We start from the raw sequence: 19,848 nt of genomic DNA, 5'->3' as shown, positions 1-19,848 counted from the left end.
GAACTTTGGGTGATGTGGTACTTGAGACTTAGGCAGCAAATATTTGTGCAGCAAATATCTTGTGTAGCAAAAGTGTTATTAAAAGTGTGCATGTATTAAACACTGATAATATTGCTTGACTCTCCTGTAATCTGTGTCAGAGGTATTTGTCTTGCCTGTTCTCTTGATTAGGAATTAATTGGCTTTGCAAAGCTGCTGTATACAGCACTATACATATAATAGCAATGGGGAGGAAATCCTGTGAGGAGCAACAATTTTATCAATAGAACAAATACCATTTCACAATTAATACTGTGGAGTGGAATTTGCATAGCAAAAAGTCAAGGGAAATGAGTTGATGGGAATGACAGAGAAGGAACCCCAAGAGCTTTAAAAGGAAATGAAGGGACTGGTTAGATTTTGAGTACATTTGGATACTGTAGATAACTGTTCCTGTTTTTAATTTACTTTGCAGCATTAGGTTATAATGTGGAAAAGAAAAACAATGTTAGAGTTAGTTGCCAGTCTGAAAATAACCAAAACGCCTTCACACACTGCTAGATTGATATGGTTGAACTGGTTTCGTGTTAATTGCTGCAGGATTTGCAGAGTAACATGTCTTATATTCTAATGGCTGGGGGGGAACGAAAAACTGGACACCTGTAATATTTATTTACTAAAAATATCTATGCCCTGTTTTTCTGTGTCACAGACACAGAAGGCAACCTATAATGACAGTGTTTACATGTGAATGCGCTGGTTGTGCCCAGTTTGCTCCTCCCTACTAGGGTGCAGGTGAAACAACAATTAGCCCGATAGAGAAAGAGAGAGAAAAGGTGTAACGGAAAAAAAGAGGTTTGGAGGCAGTGTGCTTCTGAAAACCAGCTGCTAGGAATCTCAAGCACGGGGAGCATTTGAGAGTTCATGTTCTGCTTGTAGGCTTCCTAGAGGCATTTACTTGGTCACTTTGAGAACAGGATGCTAGACTCAAAGGTCCAGCAGGGCTTTTCTTATGGGTGCACCACTCACTTGTGACTCTGTCCCCACCCACGTCTAGCATGTGACCAGTGACAGATAACCCCTAATGGAAAGCAGACCTTAAGAGGAGGGGGAAGGTTCCCCACCCCTCTTAGAATATGACAAAATGAACAAATTAAGAGGAATGTTTAAAGCTCTCTCTCTCTGTGTGTGTATATGTTCATTTTCATTGGAAGGGAGAAAATAACCAACTTGCTGGACTTGCTGCTTCTCCAGCTGGACTCATCTCTGCCTCCTGGTCTCCTTCCTCTCTTGCTTCAGCTTCTGCCACTGAATCCCCCCTCTCACTAAGCCCTGACACCTCCTTCCAGTCTTCTCCTTCTGACCACTCATTGCCGTCCCTGCAGCAATCCCCTAGCTCGGAGCCTTTTTCCCCCTTGGGGGTTCCCCAGCTTCCCCCCCCTTGGGGGTTCCCCATCATTCCTCTGCATTCAACCAGTCAGCGACAATTACGTGAAAGACCTATGCTATATTTCCATTTAAAAACAAACAAAATGAATTGCAATTTTGAGGGACTGCCAGTCTGCTTAGATCATGGGCGCTGGGGTGTTTAACACACATTAGTTTCCAAGCAGTTGTTTGTCCTGTGGTGGAAGTTGGGGTTTTTTTTGCCAGACCACCTAAGCATAGGATAGGAAAATGAAGCTCAAAAACAAAATTGGGAAATCAGACAACTGGGTAGGGTTGGGAAAAATAATTTTATTCTTGCCACATTTGGGGTAACTGTTTCTTGAGGGATCTCAACTTTAGATACAAAGTCTGCTCTTCTTTGAAAGCCACTCAGTGACATATTGGGGGGGGGGGAAGTTGCTTTCAAATGCATAAAGAACAACTGATGTAGTCTTTTTACAGCATAGTGATTGTCTTATTCCCCCCTCTTCTCCCAAACGGGATTCCTCTTTATAGGGACAGCACAGAAGCTAGATAGTTACATAAGATTGCATTTAAGATTTAATAAACCTCAGTTCCCTAGAGAAATACTCAATTAGATTAACTATGTTAGGGTTTGGAAACTTGTTAGCTTAGCTGATGAAGAGTGTTTATATAAGCCCAGTATTTATACTGTGTTGAGCAACACACATTTGTGATCTCTATGCAGTTTAGCTCATGAAAAGCCTTGTGCTCCCTCTGGTATACAACAAAACATATTATTGATTTTTGAAAGTTGCCATTCTTTGCTTTTTATATACGGCTTCATTTATTTTCGTGCCCCTTTTAAATTTCATTAGCCAAGCAAAGTGACTCCTTTGGTTTAACTTGCCTGTTTAGCATTCCATTTGTAAACTGATTTATCATGTGTTAATTCCATTGAACGTGGAGATTATTTGAATGAATTTTGGTGTATATCTAGGGTATCAGGTATGAGCACCAACTGAATTTCTGCATCTGTTTTCAAGGGTTGTTGGGAAAGAGACAAACCATGATGCACTGTGAAAGTTCCTTGAAATATCGAGGCATGCGAATGAAAGTTCCTGTGTGCGCAATTCTCTGCATCAGTTTTTTTTTTTTAAAAAGCCTGTAATTATCTCCATGCTCATTTCCAAGGAGAATTTCCCGAGCGCATGCATCCCAAGATGGACAAACGACTGGTAGTTTCATTCTTTATTGACAAAGCACATATCTACAGTAGCTCCTAAGGTGCACTGAACACGTATATATGCTTCCGGCAACTAAGTAGCTGACATTCCTTCCCCAGGCTTGTGCTCTGAACTGGATGGTTGGAGCAACAGTGTAACCATGTCTCCACCCAAATTAAATACCCTTGTCTGATGGGACGCACAGAAGTAACTTAAGACGTCTCGTACACAGAGGTTGCTGCTGTGCTTGTCTTGTCAGGGAGCCAGCCAACAATAAATCACGCAGAGTAAGTGAAGTTAACTGTATTAGAAGAAACAAGGCCTGCTCAGTGGCCCTCGCCTCCCCATAGCTGCCTAAATCTCCACACACCCCCGGTCATTCCCAAGCAATATGAGACTATGCCGACACACCTGTCTCTGCTCCTTCCTCTTCCTGGTCTGGGAAGACCAGGAGGGAAGGGGAACTCTTGGCATCCCTGCTCTCCTGCTTCCACCTCAGCTTCTGCTTCTGGACTTCTCTCTGCCATAGGCTCTCCCTGCTCACTAAACCCTGTTACCACTTCAGCTTCTGATACCACCTCCAAGGCTTCTCCATCTTGTCCCTCTGATCACTCATTGTCGTCCCACCACTAATCCCTAAGCTCTGAGCCTTCGTCCCTTGGGAGTTCCTCAGCTAGTGCCTTCCACCATTCCTCTGTGTCCAGCCAGTCCATTACACTATCTCTTCAAGCCCCTCATGGTCCTGGGGGACAGCGGAGGACGGGATGGAGGGGATTCTACCACCACTCCCTCTCAGACGCCATCTCTTCCTCCATTCCTGGTGCATCTTGCCCTCCTTCCAGCTCTGGCTCCTGTGTGGTGGGAGGTACAAAACCCTCTTAATCTCTATCCCACTTTCCCTGGGTCAGTATCCGGTCCCGTGGCCTCTGCCACCCACTCCTTGCCACCCTCCCAGTCCCTGACATAGAAGCACATGAAGTTCTGCAAGCACATTGCTTTACTACTTTTTGTATTAGTTTGGATTGTCTATAGTGTGATGTGAGGGATGTCATGTATACAGTCTTGCTCTTTGAATATCATGTAGTAGAGCAACTAATTTTTAACAGGGACTTGTTTTTTTAAATTGAGCCAGCAACATGATTTTCATTGCTAGTCCCACCCCCACCCCCCAGCAAACTAAGCCTTAGGAAAAGTCCTTTCTAATCCCTTCCTCTCCAGCATTAGCAGCAAGGAAGGCTTTGGCAAATCCCTCTTTTTATTATGCGTCTCAGCTGCTCCCTGTGAATAGAGTTCTGAGAGAGCAGTGAGATGCATAATTGGGGGGGGGGGGGTCTTGGGGATTGGGGTAATGCTGGCGGCCAGATTGAGCCCAGAGGCTGCCAGTTGCCTGTCCTGTTGTTGAGCTGTTAGCAGCAGTAAGATGTTTGCCACTGAAGCTGCTGGCACTGATTAGTAGGAGCATAGGGATAACAGGAGCACACACACTTCGTGAAGTGAAAGCGAAGGAGCAAGCTGCTGAGGTTCATCTCTTAATTCTTCCATGCTCTGGCTTCTTAGCAATCAGCATGTGTTACGCTATTCCTTTCTGCCCGAAGAAAACGGAACTGAGCACATGACCATAAATTCTAGAGAGCTGCAGGGTGCGGGCAACCTTAATATTTTTTTGTTTGGCATTAAACCATATGCAAGTGCTCTCAATCTTTGCCTGTCTCAATATTGTGGAAAAGCTTACGCTCTGGTTTTCGAGTGCCTAAAGGATTACCTTCCAGATGCTCAGAATTTTCTTCACTGAAGATTTCTATCTCATCATGATCCAGTGCAGGGGGCAGGGAGATGGACTGCACAGAAAATTGTCACCCATGTGTTCATATTGCAATTAATGTGTTTTTCGGGCTGAAATCAAGATTTAAAGTGTAGATTGAGGAATGAAAACTTTATCTGTGATTTAAAATGTTCACACTGATTAATTGATGGGCCTGACGGGCAATTCACAGCACAGATGTGTTAGCTCCATCTACATTAGATGGTGAAGAAAGTCCAATGATTGCTTTTTTGTCTGTATGTATTTAAAGCTGACAGGTGTTTTGAAAACCAGGATGAAAACACGATGGCTTTCTGTCTAGCTGCCACTGGCATATTTTATGGAAAGGTGCGATATAAATGTAACAGATAAATAAATTGAACTGTTAAAAGATAATGGATAGATCATGTATCACCCCAGCAACAATACGTAAGACAAAATAAAAACAAAAAACCCTATCCATATGTTGGAAGTGTTGCAAAAATCAATTTAATGTTGTAATAATATTCATTCATGGGACGTGGGTGGTGCTGTGGTCTAAACCACTGAGCCTAGGGCTTGCTGATCAGAAGATTGGTGGTTCAAATCCCCGCGAGGTGGTGAGCTCCCATTGTTTGGTCCCTGCTCCTGCCCACCTAGCAGTTCGAAAGCATATCCAAGTGCAAGTAGATAAATAGGTACCGCTCCGGCGGGAAGGTAAACGGCGTTTCTGTGTGCTGCTCTGGTTTGCCTGGAAGCTGTCTGTGCACAAACGCCGGCTCCCTCAGCCTATAGAGCGAGATGAGCGCCGCAACCCCAGAGTCGTCCGCGATGGGACTTGATGGCCAGGGGTACCTTTACCTTTAATAGTCATTTAATATCAATCAAAAGCAGGACATTTAAGTTGGTGTTTCAATAGTTACAACTCTGGTTAATGAAACAATATTTTAGCTGGTTGTTCTTTTTCAAATGCTGACACAGTATCTTCAGATGTAGCCATTTAGGAATGAGTTTGACGGTCAGAGCTTGGATAAGGCGCCCAGCTGTTTCATTCCTCTCTGTGTGGTAGCAGTACCCAGGATAACAGTTCCTTGTAGCAATGAATGTGTGACATTTGCCTGCAGGAACAATGCTTGATACTGAAAGCATTAGCTTTCAAGAGAGAAGTGGCTTTGCTGGGGGGGAAATAAGGTTCTCAGATGTACTTAGGGCCAAGTGTGTTGGCTGGGTTTCTTGCTGTCCCCAACAGCTTCTGCTTTGTCAGATTGTAGAACTGCATTCCCTGTGGGGCTGTGAGAGAGTCTGATAATTTAACTTCTTAACATTTAGTTTAGGAACGGGCAGCTGGTGTGCTGGGATCTAAAATTTGACTACAATATTAAGAGCAATGCTTGTGGGAGCAGGAAGATGTGCAGATTTCTGATCTTGTCCCTCCAGTTACCACAGGGTTACTGTCTTATTTCATTTCGTCATAATCATCAAAATACCTTTCCATGGTACTGTTGGATTACAGAAATTTATATAGGCAATAAAGCTGAAAGCTCTATGAAAGTGCTTGTTTGTAGATTGCTTTTGTTATGTACAGCTGCATAAATGCCTCCTTTCATTCATCTCAGAAATATAGTCAAGGAAAAATAATGGCCAAGAAGGCACTCTGTATTTCTAACATCTAGTACTAAGGCAGAATCCTCTGTCCCCAAACGCTTCTAACAGAAGGGGAAATGAAGCATTAATTAGAAAAATAGGCAAAACCATAAGACAGAGGGTTGCTTGTTGCCATTAAGGGTTATAGCAGCTCGGTGAGAAGACACCTCTTCTAGAAAAGAAAAGTGTAGTGACAAAACCTGTTTGTTTAAATATCCTTGTATGTTTACTAATCGGGCATATTGTGCAGGAGCATTGTCTTCATTACAATGTAGCAGATTCATATGATGACCATTAACATTCATTACCCCTCTTCTGACTTTCTACATAGCGTGTGTATATTCCTTGTGCTAGATGACTCTTGCACATGATGGTTTGCTACATCACCTATGCTGAAATGGTTCCCAAGGCTTCCATGTGATGGTTCCAATAGATGAAATAGACTTGAAAGCTTTGGAGATGTGGTTTTGACAGACTGTTGGCCCAATGAAAATCCCGCTAAATCTAGGGGAAACTAGGGGAGAGCCTACTCATTATGCCTCTACTACTTTTAAGTATTGGTACTAATTGGAGCTGCCTCAGCTTCAACACAATACAATGGTGTTGTTGTTTTTTGAAGGAAGTGAGTTTCTAGAGGACTGTTTCCTTGCTTCCTGTTTCAAGACAACCACTAGATATCACCAGTTCAAATAGCTGTTTGCCTTGTGAAGCAGACGACCAAAGTAAGCATGCAAGGTCAACGCTTTAAAAGCATGGAATTCTGGGTTATCACTACAGTAGCGAGTTGCTGGAGAAACCTGAGCAGAAGTACAATTTGTATTGTACCCAGTTTGATCATTATCTCCTGTATCCTGATGAGGTGTCATTGTACATTCACAGGGGAAGCAGTGACTGTGCTTGTGAGCAAGGGCATACAGTGACAGCTAGGCTGACCAAATTCGAAATGATTAGCATTTCTACTAAAATAAAGTTGACTGTCTCTGTAGGGACTAATTATATCTTTAAAGGATCTGGCTAAATTGGCCAGCAATTCACTAAATGGCTGATTAGGCCACATTAAGTTCAAATTCATCTCAAATATTCCAGAATGAGAAAAATGTGATTCATTCTCTCAGACCAAAGGTTGAAGTTAATCTGTGGAGCACGTATCCTAGGTGGGCTTTTGTGTGAAATGTCAAATGTTATGAGCAGGAAATGACAGTTGTTGATGCTTAAACAAAAATGTACGATACGTAAGATTTTCAGCGGCCATAAAAGTGGTCTGTTACAAGACAAAACAAGGTGCTTATTCTCTAATTATTGCAAGTTTCGTGCTAATTATAGTCCTTTGTTAAGCACTCTGCAAGAGAAGAAACTACAGAAAAGGTAAATGGTTTTTAATTTATAATTGGTGCACTCATTTAATTTGGAAACAATTGGACACTTGCCGTTGCATGGATAGGGCCCTTTAAGTATATCTCTATATGGGGTACAAATTGTATTATGCAGACATTGGCGCAGCGTTGGGGAGGCGGCTGAGGCAGCCGTGGCCCCAGGCACATTTTTGGGAGGGGGTGCAACCAGGCACCCCCACATCACACTCTCTCATAGGAGCCTGACTCTGGCGTGCGAAGGAGCTGCTGAGGTAGCTCCCTTGCGCCCAGCTGCAGCAGCTCATCCCTGGGTCAAGCGTGAACCGGGGATTGAGTACAGGAGAGTTGACAGCGTTGCCACCTCTCTCTTCATCTGGGCTGCCTAGCTGCAGCTCTGCTTCTGGGTCACATCTGACCCGGGGACGGAGTGGAACAGAGTGGCGGCAATGGTGTCGCCTCTCTCCTTAGCTCCCTCTGTCCCCTGAACTCCTCGGATGTGTGGCCTGTGTGCCTGCCCTGGGCAGCAGTAGCTTACACTCTGCCACTGCCATTTGTGGATGCTCTATGGGCAATATGTCAGTAAGTCATGAGGCAAGCACATGCTCCATGACAATTAAGCTTGGCTCTTGTGCATTGGGCTGCATTCAGAATGAGTATGACGTTTGAAAAGGATGAAGGATCACTCCTACTGGCTGATGTGAATTGCAAATGGGGAGAGTGCTGTTGCGGGTCCTGTTTGAGATCTTCCCAGAGGCATTTGATTGGCCACTGTGAGAAAGGGATGCTGGACTAGATGGACCTTTGACCTGTTCCAGTAGGGCTCTTTTTATGTTCTTTGCTTCATGCAAGGCTAAAGCCTTGGTTCAAGAAAACAAAGTCTGTATTTGATTTACCTGAATGCAGGTTCTTCCTCATGCTTTGGACATTACTCCTCCTCAAAGGAAGGGGGACCCCACAAACCAGGCTATTTGGAAATGGAAATTGTATTGCTGATGGTTTCTGCAGCCAGGGGGAAAAATAGTTCAATCTAAAACTATATACAGATCACATTTTGCATGGTTCAGATCAAAATACATTTAGGCTTCAATGCCATACTCATTTACCTGGGTGTAAGTCCCAGACTTACCTCTGAGTAGTCATACCTAGGACTGTGCCTGTTAGCTATAGGTAGCATTAAAGTTATAAGAGAAGCAGCCCTATATATAGCTACGTTGAAATTTGAAGTAATATAAGCCATGTGTTTGTAAGGTTAAGTGCATTTTTGTCAGTTTGCAATGAAATATTGGATCCATTGGCTTTCCTTGGGTAACACTAAATCTAGATTGCAGTGATGATTCTAGTTGCTGATAATATGAATTTCTTTTCCTTTTTGTACTTTCTCAGGACCTATAACTCGACCTGCCATTTTATAATTAGTGGTCATGCTTAATGTTTCTGCTGTTGGAGAAATATGTGATATGTTGGTATTTGCTTTGATCTGCTCAAATGCTTCATGTCACTCATGAGTTTAAGTGCTTTGCTGGGCTATAGCCATTAACTTACAGATACACACACAGTTTTTCAATTAAAGAAATTATCAGAAGAATGGTCCAGCAAATATATTTTCTTTTTTTTATATATATAAATTTTTATTGGTTTTACAAAATTTTTAAAGCAATACAAACATATAAAAAGACATACAAACACGTATAGTTTCATGACCTTTTTTTCATAAACTTTCTTTCTCGGACTCCCCCATACCTCCCCTTTCTGCATCCCAATGTCCAAAATTTTCCAGCAACTTCTAAATAGTTCTGTCAAACATATGTCTTCTTAATCTTTCCTTCAGTCTAATCTTATATCGCTGTAACCCTTTCTTTCTCAAAACCTCGACATTCTAACATTCATCAAGTTTATAATAGTCCTTAAGATAGTTTTTAAATTTCTTCCATTCTTCTTCCGCCGTCTCCTTCCCCTGGTCGCGGATTCTGCCAGTCATCTCAGCCAGTGTCATATAGTCCATCACTTTCATCTGCCATTCTTACAGAGTGGGTAAGTCTTGTGTCTTCCAATACTTTGCGATGAGTATTCTTGCTGCTGTCGTAGCATACATAAAAAAGATTCTATCTTTCTTTGACACCAATTGGCCGACAATGCCCAAGAGAAAGGCTTCTGGTTTCTTCGGGAAAGTACATTTAAGTACCTTTTTCATTTCATTATATATCATTTCCCAGAAAGCCTTAATCTTCGGGCACGTCCACCAAAGGTGATAGAAAGTACCTTCAGTTTCTTTACACTTCCAACACTTATTATCAGGCATATGATAAATTTTTGCTAGCTTGACTGGGGTCATGTACCACCTATAGATCATTTTCATAATATTTTCCTTTAAGGCATTACATGCCGTAAATTTTATACCGGTGTTCCACAACCATTCCCAGTCAGCAAACATAATGTTATGACCAATGTCCTGTGCCCACTTAATCATAGCCGATTTAACTGTTTCATCTTGTGTATTCCATTTCAGCAGCAAATTATACATTCTTGATAAATTCTTAGTATTGGGTTCTAACAATTCAGTTTCTAATTTTGATTTCTCCACCTGGAAGCCAATTTTCCTATCTTGTTTGTAAACCTCCATTATTTGATAATAATGGAGCCAGTCTCGTACTTTAGGTTTCAATTTCTCATAACTCTGTAATTTCAATTTGTCTCCATCTTGTTCCAAGATTTCCCAATACTTTGGCCATTCGGCCTCCATATTGAGTTTCTTCAATGCCTTAGCCTCCAAGGGTGACAACCATCTAGGGGTTTTGTTTTCCAACAAGTCTTTATATCTTATCCAAACATTAAATAACGCTTTTCTGACAATGTGATTTTTAAAGGCCCTATGCACTTTGATTTTATCATACCATAGATATGCATGCCAACCACATGTATTGTTGAAGCCTTCTAAATCCAAGATATCTGTGTTCTCAAGGAGCATCCACTCTTTCAGCCAGCAAAACGCTGCTGCTTCATAATACAGTTTTAAGTCCGGCAGGGCAAATCCCCCTCTTTCTTTTGCATCTGTAAGTACTTTAAATTTTATTCTGGGCTTTTTGCCCTGCCAGACAAATTTCGCAATGTCTTTCTGCCACCTCTTGAAACAGTCCATCTTGTCAAGAATCTGCAAAGTTTGAAACAAAAATAACATTCTAGGCAATACATTCATCTTAATAACTGCAATTCGGCCTAACATTGACAATTTCAAATTTGACCATATTTCTAGATCTTTTTTAATTTCTGACCAACACTTTTCATAATTATCTTTATACAAGTTCAAATTTTTAGATGTCAAGTGAACCCCTAGGTATTTCACCTTCTTAACCACTGACAAACCTGTCTCTTCTTGAAATTTCTCCTTCTCCATGACTGTTAGATTTTTTTCTAAGACTTTAGCCTTCTGTTTGTTCAGTTTAAATCCGGCTACCTGGCCAAATTGTTGGATTATCTCCAACACCCTTTTCGTACTAGTGTCTGGCTCTTGTAAGGTCAATACTAAGTCATCTGCAAAGGCCCTTAACTTGTAATGTTTAGCTCCGACCTGTACCCCTTTAACCTGCTGGTCATTTCTAATCATATTTAGCAACACCTCCAGAACAGAAATGAAAAGCAATGGGGAAATTGGGCACCCCTGTCGTGTTCCTTTTTCTATCTTAAGTTCCTCAGTTATCACATTATTTACAATCAGCTTAGCTTTTTGTTCAGAATATATCGCACCCATACCGTTCTCAAAACCTTGACCTACCCCCATCCCATGAAGATTCTTTTTCATAAAACTCCAAGAAATATTGTCAAAGGCTTTCTCCGCATCCACAAAGATCAACACTGCTTTGGTGTTTAAGTTCACCTCTAGTAGTTCCAAAATGTCTATTATATTCCTTACATTGTCTGATAAATGCCTTTTTGGGAGAAAGCCTGCTTGGTCCTTGTGAATCTTCTCCATCAACACTCTTTTAAATCTTTTTGCCAAAATATCTGCAAAAATTTTATAATCCACATTGAGTAATGATATTGGGCGGTAGTTCTTAAGTTGAGTCTTTTCAGTCTCTGTCTTTGGTATGAGTGTAATATAAGCTTCTTTCCACGACTCTGGTGCCTTTTCCCCCTCTAAAATCTCGTTACAGACTTCCTTTAACGGTTGAACCAACCACTCCTTCAATGCTTTGTAATATCTGGAAGTCAATCCATCTGGTCCTGGAGATTTGCCCAGTTGCATGTCCTGAATGGCACCCTCTATCTCTTGTTCTGTTATTCTCTGGTTTAAATCCACCTTACTTTGATGAGAGATTTTTTGTAATCCATATTTATTAAGGAATTCATCTATGTCCTTTTCATTTTGTGGCCCTTGAGAGTATAGTTTTTTAAAATAGCTCAAAAAACAGTTTCTAATCTCGTTAGGTTTAAATATATTCTTTCCATCCACTTCTAGGCTTGTAACTGTATTTAATTTCTGCCTTTTCTTCAATTGCCAAGCCAGAAGTTTGCCACATTTATCTGCCGATTCAAATGTCTTTTGTTTCATTTGCTTTATCTTCCATTCAATCTCTTGATTCATCAATTCCATATATTGTGTTTGATATAACTTGATCTCTCTCAAAATCTCCTGGGACTTTGGTTTTGATCTTAATTTTTTCTCTCCTTCTTTTATCTTTTCCAAAATCTTTTCCTTCTTCTCATTCTGCTTTCTCTTTTTTATTGAATTTTGTTGAATCAGGAATCCTCGCATCACAGCTTTGCTTGCGTCCCAGATCACTCTTTTTTCCACATCGGCCTTTAGATTTATTTCAAAGTAGTCCTTTAAAGTTTTTTGGGCCTTCATGTGGATCTCCTCATCTCGAAACAGTGTGTCATTCATCCTCCATCTAAATTGACCAGTTGTTGTAAGTTTCATTTCCATCTTCAGGGCGTTATGGTCGGAGCAAGTTTTTGGGCAGATTTCTACCTTCTTAATCTTTGGAGCCATCCCACTAGTAATCCAAATTTGATCAATTCTGGTCCAGGTCATCATTGCTTGAGAGAAAAAAGTTCCCTCTCTCTCAAGCGGGTTCCTCGTTCTCCATATGTCTATTAGGTCCATATTTTCAGTCATTTCAAAGAAGGTCTTCGGAAGTCTCCCTTCCTTGGAGATTGTCAGTCTTTGTGCCTTGTCCATATTTGTAGAGACCACACCATTCATATCTCCCATAATTATTACATTGTAATCCAAATAATCCATCAGAGTTTCATGAAGCTTCTTAAAAAATTCCGCCTTGCCTTCATTTGGTGCATAAACTCCAACTATTAAAAATTTTTCTCCTTGTACTTGTATTTCCACTGCCAGGTATCTTCCTTGTTCATCTTTAAACATCATTTTTGGGGTCCATTTCTCTTTTACATAAATCACAACTCCTCTTTTCTTAACTTTGTCCGATGAGATAAATTCTTGTCCTAATCTTTTATTTATAAGTAATTTCCTGTGTACCCTGGTTACATGAGTTTCTTGTAAACAAATCAAATCCAATTGTTCTTTTTTCAAAATATGAAACACCTGTCGTCTCTTCAAAGGCATGTTTAGCCCATTGCAATTCCAACTGAGGAATTGCAGGGCCATCTTATTGTTTCTCCGTTACTCCTCCTACTGCTCCAAGTTGTTGCTCTTCCTCTGATGGCGGTGGTTTAAGTCCAAACGATAGGTTCAAAATATCTAGCGCTCTCCTTTGTTCTAGAATTGGATCCACTGTTCCCTTCTGTAAGTCCTCGTTATTTCTCTCCAGGAACTTCTCTTTGTCTTGGATTGTCTTTATTTTCACCTTCTTTCCCTTGTAGTTAAAGGACAGTCCTTGTGGAAACTCCCACCTAAAGAGGATGTTGTTCTTCTTCAGCAGGTAGACCAAATCCTTATAGAAGGTTCTCACCTCCAAGATATATTTAGGGATGTCTTTAAAGATTTGTATAGGTGAATTTTCAATTTCCAAGGCCTTTTGGTAATGTAGTTTTAATATTTTGTCTCTTTCTTCCGTGGATCTGAGAGTAATCAGACAATCCCTCGGGGTCTTTCTGTTCTGTCTCCTGCCCAATCTAAATGCTGTTATTATCTTAAATTCTTCCTCCTCCAAATCCTCCTGCCAAAAGTCAGCAAATGCTCGTGTTAGGAACTCCACGAGGCTGTCCCCTTCACTCTCGGGAATTGATCTTAATTTCAGGTTTCTCTCCTTTCTCTGTAATTCCATCAAAGACAGGGTCGCATCATGCTCATATACCTTCTTAGCAATCGGTTCTAACTTCTCCTGTGCCTCTCCAGCAATTTTTCTGGCGTCCTCTGCAATTTTACGTGTTGCCGAGTTTTCTTCAATCAGCTTATTTATAGATTCTGTATTGGATGTCACACTTTTCGTGTTTAAGTCCAATCTCGCTGTTAGTTCTGTTAGTTTTTGTGAGTTTTCTGTACTCTGCTTTGTCAAAGTCTCCAAAGATTGGTTTATCTTAAGTAATGCCTGTGTCACTGACTCCATGGAGGCAGCTGTCACTTTTTCTTGCCCAGCTGCTCCTGTAGGAGTTAGACTAGAAATTGAGCCTCTTTTCTTTTGTTGCAGTTGTTGCTGTTTAGCTTTAGCTCTGGTAGTTATCTCTTCTGCCGGGCCACTCATGTCCCAAGGACGTTCCCACAAAAACAGTTCCCTGATGGAAAATCCCACTGTCTTAAACCGTTGCAACTAATACTTTCAGCCCTCTAGCGGGAGCAGAACAAAATGTCCAAGTGAGGGAAACAAAGAAGTTAAAAACAAATATATCAGGAGGCTTGAATATATAAACTGCAACACTTTTTTCCTGTAGATACTCTTTCAACACACTCCAGTATACTGTAGCAATAAAGTCCCAAAACTTTATATCAAGCAAAGCTTTAACCATGTAACTTTCCCACAAGTTTCTAAAGACAGTTCAGTGCCCTAATATCTTGTTTGGCAGTCCGTTTCAGTGGATTAAGACAGCGGAAGGCTTTTTTTTTCTTTAGGTAGATCATGCAGGATTCTAATGTCCCTTTTCCTCCCCTCTGCCCTGCTTGCTAGAGGGGAATCTATATTCAATGTCAGGTTTAAACAGTTCTAAATTGCTTCCTACGGATGCAGCTTTAAAACTCCGTTGCTTTAATTGTCATGCAGTCGGGGGAAGGCAGACTTCCTTAATTTTCACCTTCCCCGTTTTCAGCCAAATTTCAGGTTTAAATCTTTAGTTCCAGATAGACGTCCAATCTTACTCACGGGTTTTTCAGTCCAAAATTTACAGGAAGGAATCGGCGCTCTCCGTCAATGGCGACGCGGCTTCACCCTGCGGGCTGGGTAACGACTCTCAGCACCGCGCTCTCCCGATGCCGTTCCGGAGCCTTTAAAAAGGCTCTTTCGCAGTAAGGGGGGGCGCTTCTGGTGCCCACCGAGTCTCCTTGTTCACAGGCTTCCGCGCCTGTGATTTTAGGGGTCCCCCGCTTGCCGTAGCGGGTCAGACCCGAACTCGCAGAGCAGTCCTCCTCCGGAGCTCGGAAAGAGGACCGCCATTAACGCTGGCGCCGACCGGAAGTCCATCCCAGCAAATATATTTTCTAGCCTTATTGGTAGAGTATAAGGAAATATAGGTGATGTAGGTGTCAGCTAGATTCAAGACAGAAGGCTTCCTTTTCTTGGAACAAGCATTTTGCTTTGGGGTATTGTGCTAACATTTTGATCTGTTTCCACTGCAGAAAAGGCAACTCAAGGCTCCAGGTGTTGTCTAGAAGCATCAGAGAGTCATCTGATGAACAAACAGGAGTATATGCTATTGTTATGTGCACTACAATCTCCTAGCAGCGAGAGGTTTCAGGGGTCCTTGCTAATTAAGGTCAAAAGTAAAAAGTCAGTTATCTTGAACTCACTCCACTTTGGAACAATATCTAAGAGCTATTGACTCGCTTGTGTTCTTATTTAACTACATATGCTTACCTAGTCAGTGTGATTTCTGTGGCTGTTTTCTGTTAGCTAAGGCATTGATGTCCAGATTAAGTTTTGTGATGGACCCCCTTAAAATGTCATGTAAATGCTAACCTGTGAGTCTTGACCTACACGGGTTTCACAGTTTTCATCTTTGAAAAAGATCGTTCATAGATTATCTGGTTCCAAAGATGGTGAATATTCCTGCACCGAATACATTTAGGTTGATCAGGCAGGCCAGGAAAAAATTCAGCAGACTTTGCATTGGTCTGTGAGTGGAATGTATGGGGGTGTTGGGGGTAGCACCTCTGGTGGGGGACATGCTCTGACTGGGGTAGTTTGTCCACCTTTGGGTCCCACTCTCACCTGTGGCTCCAAGAAGCTGTCAGCATGTGGCAACGACCACATCCTGGGAATGGCTTTGGCTGGCTGGCTAAATCAGGTGAGGGCAGTGAATGGGTTTCAAACCCTTGGTGAGTTAGGGGCTTCCCCTGCATGTTAAGACAGACTCCAGTGGATTGAGCGAATGAGACCAATAGTGGATCCATCGGTTTTTGCAAATTCTGTAGAGGGACGTGAGGGGCAGATGGGGCTCATCAACCTGGGAAAGTAGCACATCTAGGAGAAGGAAAACTCAGGTCCTAAATGTCCTCTGCCTTGTGGGGTATCTTCTGGAGAAGAGCAAGTTAAGGAGGAATCTCTACATAAATCTGGAGTGGAGTTCCTAAGATGGTTGGAGGACGCCTTATTTGCCTCCTTTCAGCATCTCCTGTAACCAAGCTGGTGCCAAATGTATTACTCTGTTTTCCTTTGGATTGCATCAGTGAGGCTGAGAGGGGTGTCTTGTCATCTGGGCAGCCCAGGACATCCATACGCACTGCCCATACGCTTGCACCCTGGGGAGGTCATTTGCATCTTCAAATACATTCTGAAAAATTATTACTGTGTTTCCATGCTTGTAGCAATCAGTCAAATCTGTTCTGGAATTCCACCAGCAATAGGTTTAGTGCTTTGATAGATCTTTTGACATTGAATAGTGAATTTCTATCCACAAATTTTAGTTCATTTCAGCATGAAATGTTTAAAAAGTTACCTTTACTAACTTGCTTCATAAAAATATTTAGTTTTGCTTCAAAACTTTCAGCTCAGAATACACATCAGACACAAACTTTCCCCTTCTCCTGCAACCTTAGATTCAAAGTGTTCAGATACTCTGTGGTATCAGTTAAGAAAGCCAAATCAAAAATCCATTCAGGGTCAGAAAGTACTTTTTGACCTTTCCCTCTCTGTACAAAAAAGACGTAACGAAGTCTAAAAAACCATTTGAGGACTTTGCCTCTGCTAAGCTGCCTGACATCTTCATGGTAGAACATAACTCTGTATTCTGCATGTATCTCTGAGAGAAAAAAAATCAGAAAATATCTCTTTCTGTCTTTCTCAAGCCCATTTTAATGTGTATATTTTCAATGTGCATATTTTATGTGTTCTCTTCTTTCCTTTTCCTGCCTTTTTTTGGGGCAAAAATAAGTTAACTCCCCTCCCTCTGTCCCTCCCTCCCTCCCCTCCTCTCCCTTTGCAAAAACACACCAGGAAGAGTCTGTTTATTATGCTTTCAGAGTGGCTTTGCTATTGTTTCTGCCAACCCATTCTTTGCCCTCTCTTCAAACGAGCAGTTTTGCTGCTCCTACAAAGCGCAAATATCCATTCACTCTGCCCCCCCCAAGCCCTCTACGGTGGGTGAGAGAGGGTGGAAAAGAGGGAGCTGAAGCAGATAAGTGAATGGGTATGAAAGGTGAAAGTACCCATTCACACAACTGCTTTCTCTTTCTTACACACACATAAAACGCCCCCGGACATGGTACTGTGAGGGGGCAGGGAGTGAGAAGGCTGAGTGAATGTGTTTCTGAAGTTTGGTGGCTGGCGAATGCTAGTTTGGAGAAGACCAGAAGGGGGCTGTCAGGTAACTGCCATCAGCTCAGAGGCGAGAAGTGGAAGGGCAGTTGTGTTACAGGGAGCCTCCAAAGATCATGCGAAGCAACTCTTTCTCCAGCGAGGAGGGAAGCCCCGCCTCCAGTGGGGAAGGGATGCAGGGATCGGAAGATTCTAGAGAGAGCCGCAACACCGAGCCTGAGCAGAGGGGAGAGGACGCAAGTCCCCCTTTTTCCAACGCCCTCTCTGCGCAGTCGGTTTGCGCGCAGAGAGGGGAGGAGAAGGATGTGGGGTCAAAAGACTGTTATGCTGGGGAAGGTTTAAGGACTGCCCACTCCCAGATTCTGCTAGTGACTGAGCAGATATGGACTTGAGACGCTCTGCACTGTAAATGTTTTTGTACAGATAATAAAGCCTGGAAAAGACAGGTGGGAGTCTTGTCTGTTCACTCTCAAGCAACCATGCCGGCACATAACACGGGCCCAACAGAAGCAGCCATGGAGCTGCTTGGAGACCAGAAAGAATAATATAGCAGAAGTGTTTTTGCTGGATAGATCAGGAAAAGGAGAGGAGAGGAGCAATAGATTGTGCCACTTGGGGCAATGTGGAATAGTGTTGGGAGAAAAAAAGCCAGGAGGGTGACAGAAGCAGCCAGGGAGCTGTATAGAAACAGCCTGAGGGCTGCAGGTTGGGGAACTCTGATCTATAGTGAAGGACATTCCTCAAGAAGCAAACCCCATTGAGTTGAATGGTGCTTACTCCCAAGTAAGTGTTTATAGGACTGCATTGCAAGTCCTACTGAAATCCTCTGAAAGTCCCATTGAAACTGAGTTTTATGTTCTTAACAACGTATTTGTACTCATTGTCTTGATTCAGAAGCCTAAATGTACTCCAGTGGCTACTGAAGTGAGTGGGACAGCTCTCCCAGACAGGGAGGCACTGCATAAAGTTATTCTTTAGACCACAAGGAACTGCTAGGTCAGGATGACCCGTTGCAGATTAAAGGAGCATACTGCAGCCAAAACGAACACTTTCAGACTTACATTGAGGAAGAGAAGAGTTAAGGATGTCTCTTCCTTGAATGAGTCATGCCCAAATGCACACTTTCAAGGGTTTTTACTATTAATATTTTTTGATAGTGAAAATGAAAATGGGGAAAGCAATGGAGAAAGCTTGTATGTGAGGCTGGGGGGTTGATGAGTTACAGTAGCTTTGCTTGATCAGATTAAATTGGATGATGGGATGGCATGTATGAATTTAATAAATATAATTGCATATAAGCAGCCTGAGTGGAATCTGGAAAATGTAATGTACAGCTGACTGGATTCTGCTCCTGCCTTGCAGAGAAAGCTACCACAGCTACATTTCAAAAGCCTTTTCACATCTAAGTAATATTGTTTTTCTATCTGAATTGGTTGGAGACAATTTTCTGTCGTCATGCATCTAGCGATTTTTGGATTATCTTTAGTTTGGTTGGGAACTCTGTAATAACATCTATATAAGTATATGATTTACCTCAATTTAGGTGTAACATAATGTTTAGGTTTGGTAGCTCCCCAGTGAATGTGCTTCTGCTGGTTATTTAAGAATCTCTCCTCTTTGTGTGCGTTGCTAGAACAGAATAGGAATGAAGACTGCTGCCTGCAGGTCTAAATTTTATCTGGGGAATTGGAGCAGAACAGCCACTCACTGAGACTGAGTCTTAGTCACTGAAAACGTAACCTTAGTTTCTCCCATTGCAGCCAGATAGTTGCCACTGAAATGGTAAAGCTGTGCCACAGATTTACCACCTCAGGGTTGCAAACTGGGGAACTCACATAAATGAATGTTTGTGGAGAAACATTCTTGCACCCAGGTAAGCTAAATTCTCATGGGAATCCTAGGTTCAAACTCTTCTCAATGAAATCTAGTTTTCAGTGTACAGGGTTGGGGCGGCATACTTAGTAGAGAGACTAACTTGATAAAAGGGCACCCACCTCTTCTTGTAGTCTGACGTGATACTGCTTGGATGCAAGTTGACCAAGTCAATTAGAACTGAGACACAAAGAATTGGTATTTCTTGTACACCCAGGGTTCTCCAGCGCTAGAATTATTTCCTAATGCACGTATCAAAGTCTAAATGCTCTCTAGTCCAGTCAAATATCTAAAATATTTAGAAATGTTCATGAAAAATGACACCCATATTAGTAAAATGTCTGACTTCCATACAGCTTCATTGTGTAACACTACATATCACCTACAGAAACAGGGAAGTATCCCTATAGGAAGTATAGGGAAAATCCTACTTTGGGGGGAAAGCTCTGCCCCCCTGACCCAAAAAAAGCTGGCAAAGATTGATATGCAGCCTGACCTCAGTGGTCTTGGCTGCAGAATGCAGAATCAACCCCTCACATGTCAAGTTGGCAAGTGGCTTGCTGAATATATCACTTAAGACTGAGGCTGTCCACCTTAGAGATTAAAGGACCACAGGTGGAGTAATTGTTCTCGTGGAATGCATACCTAGAACATCATTTAATGTTCAAGGGAAAATGCCTCCTTAAAGGAGTGAGGGCCCATCAGAAACACATCCAAGCTTTGTTCCAACTGTA

At 42.1% G+C, this 19,848-nt stretch overlaps 1 protein-coding gene across 1 annotated transcript in view; it reads left to right on the top strand.

Annotated features, from left to right (window-relative positions):
• The window catches only part of PIGK (phosphatidylinositol glycan anchor biosynthesis class K), a 108,808-nt gene that overhangs the window by 34,498 nt on the left and 54,462 nt on the right, over positions 1-19,848 (top strand). The gene's annotated exons all lie outside the window — the stretch shown is intronic.

This window comes from Podarcis pityusensis, assembly GCF_964106645.2.
Source record: "Podarcis pityusensis genome assembly, chromosome: 6".
Classification (NCBI taxonomy): domain Eukaryota; kingdom Metazoa; phylum Chordata; class Lepidosauria; order Squamata; family Lacertidae; genus Podarcis; species Podarcis pityusensis.
This window is presented reverse-complemented; position numbering and strand designations above follow the sequence as displayed.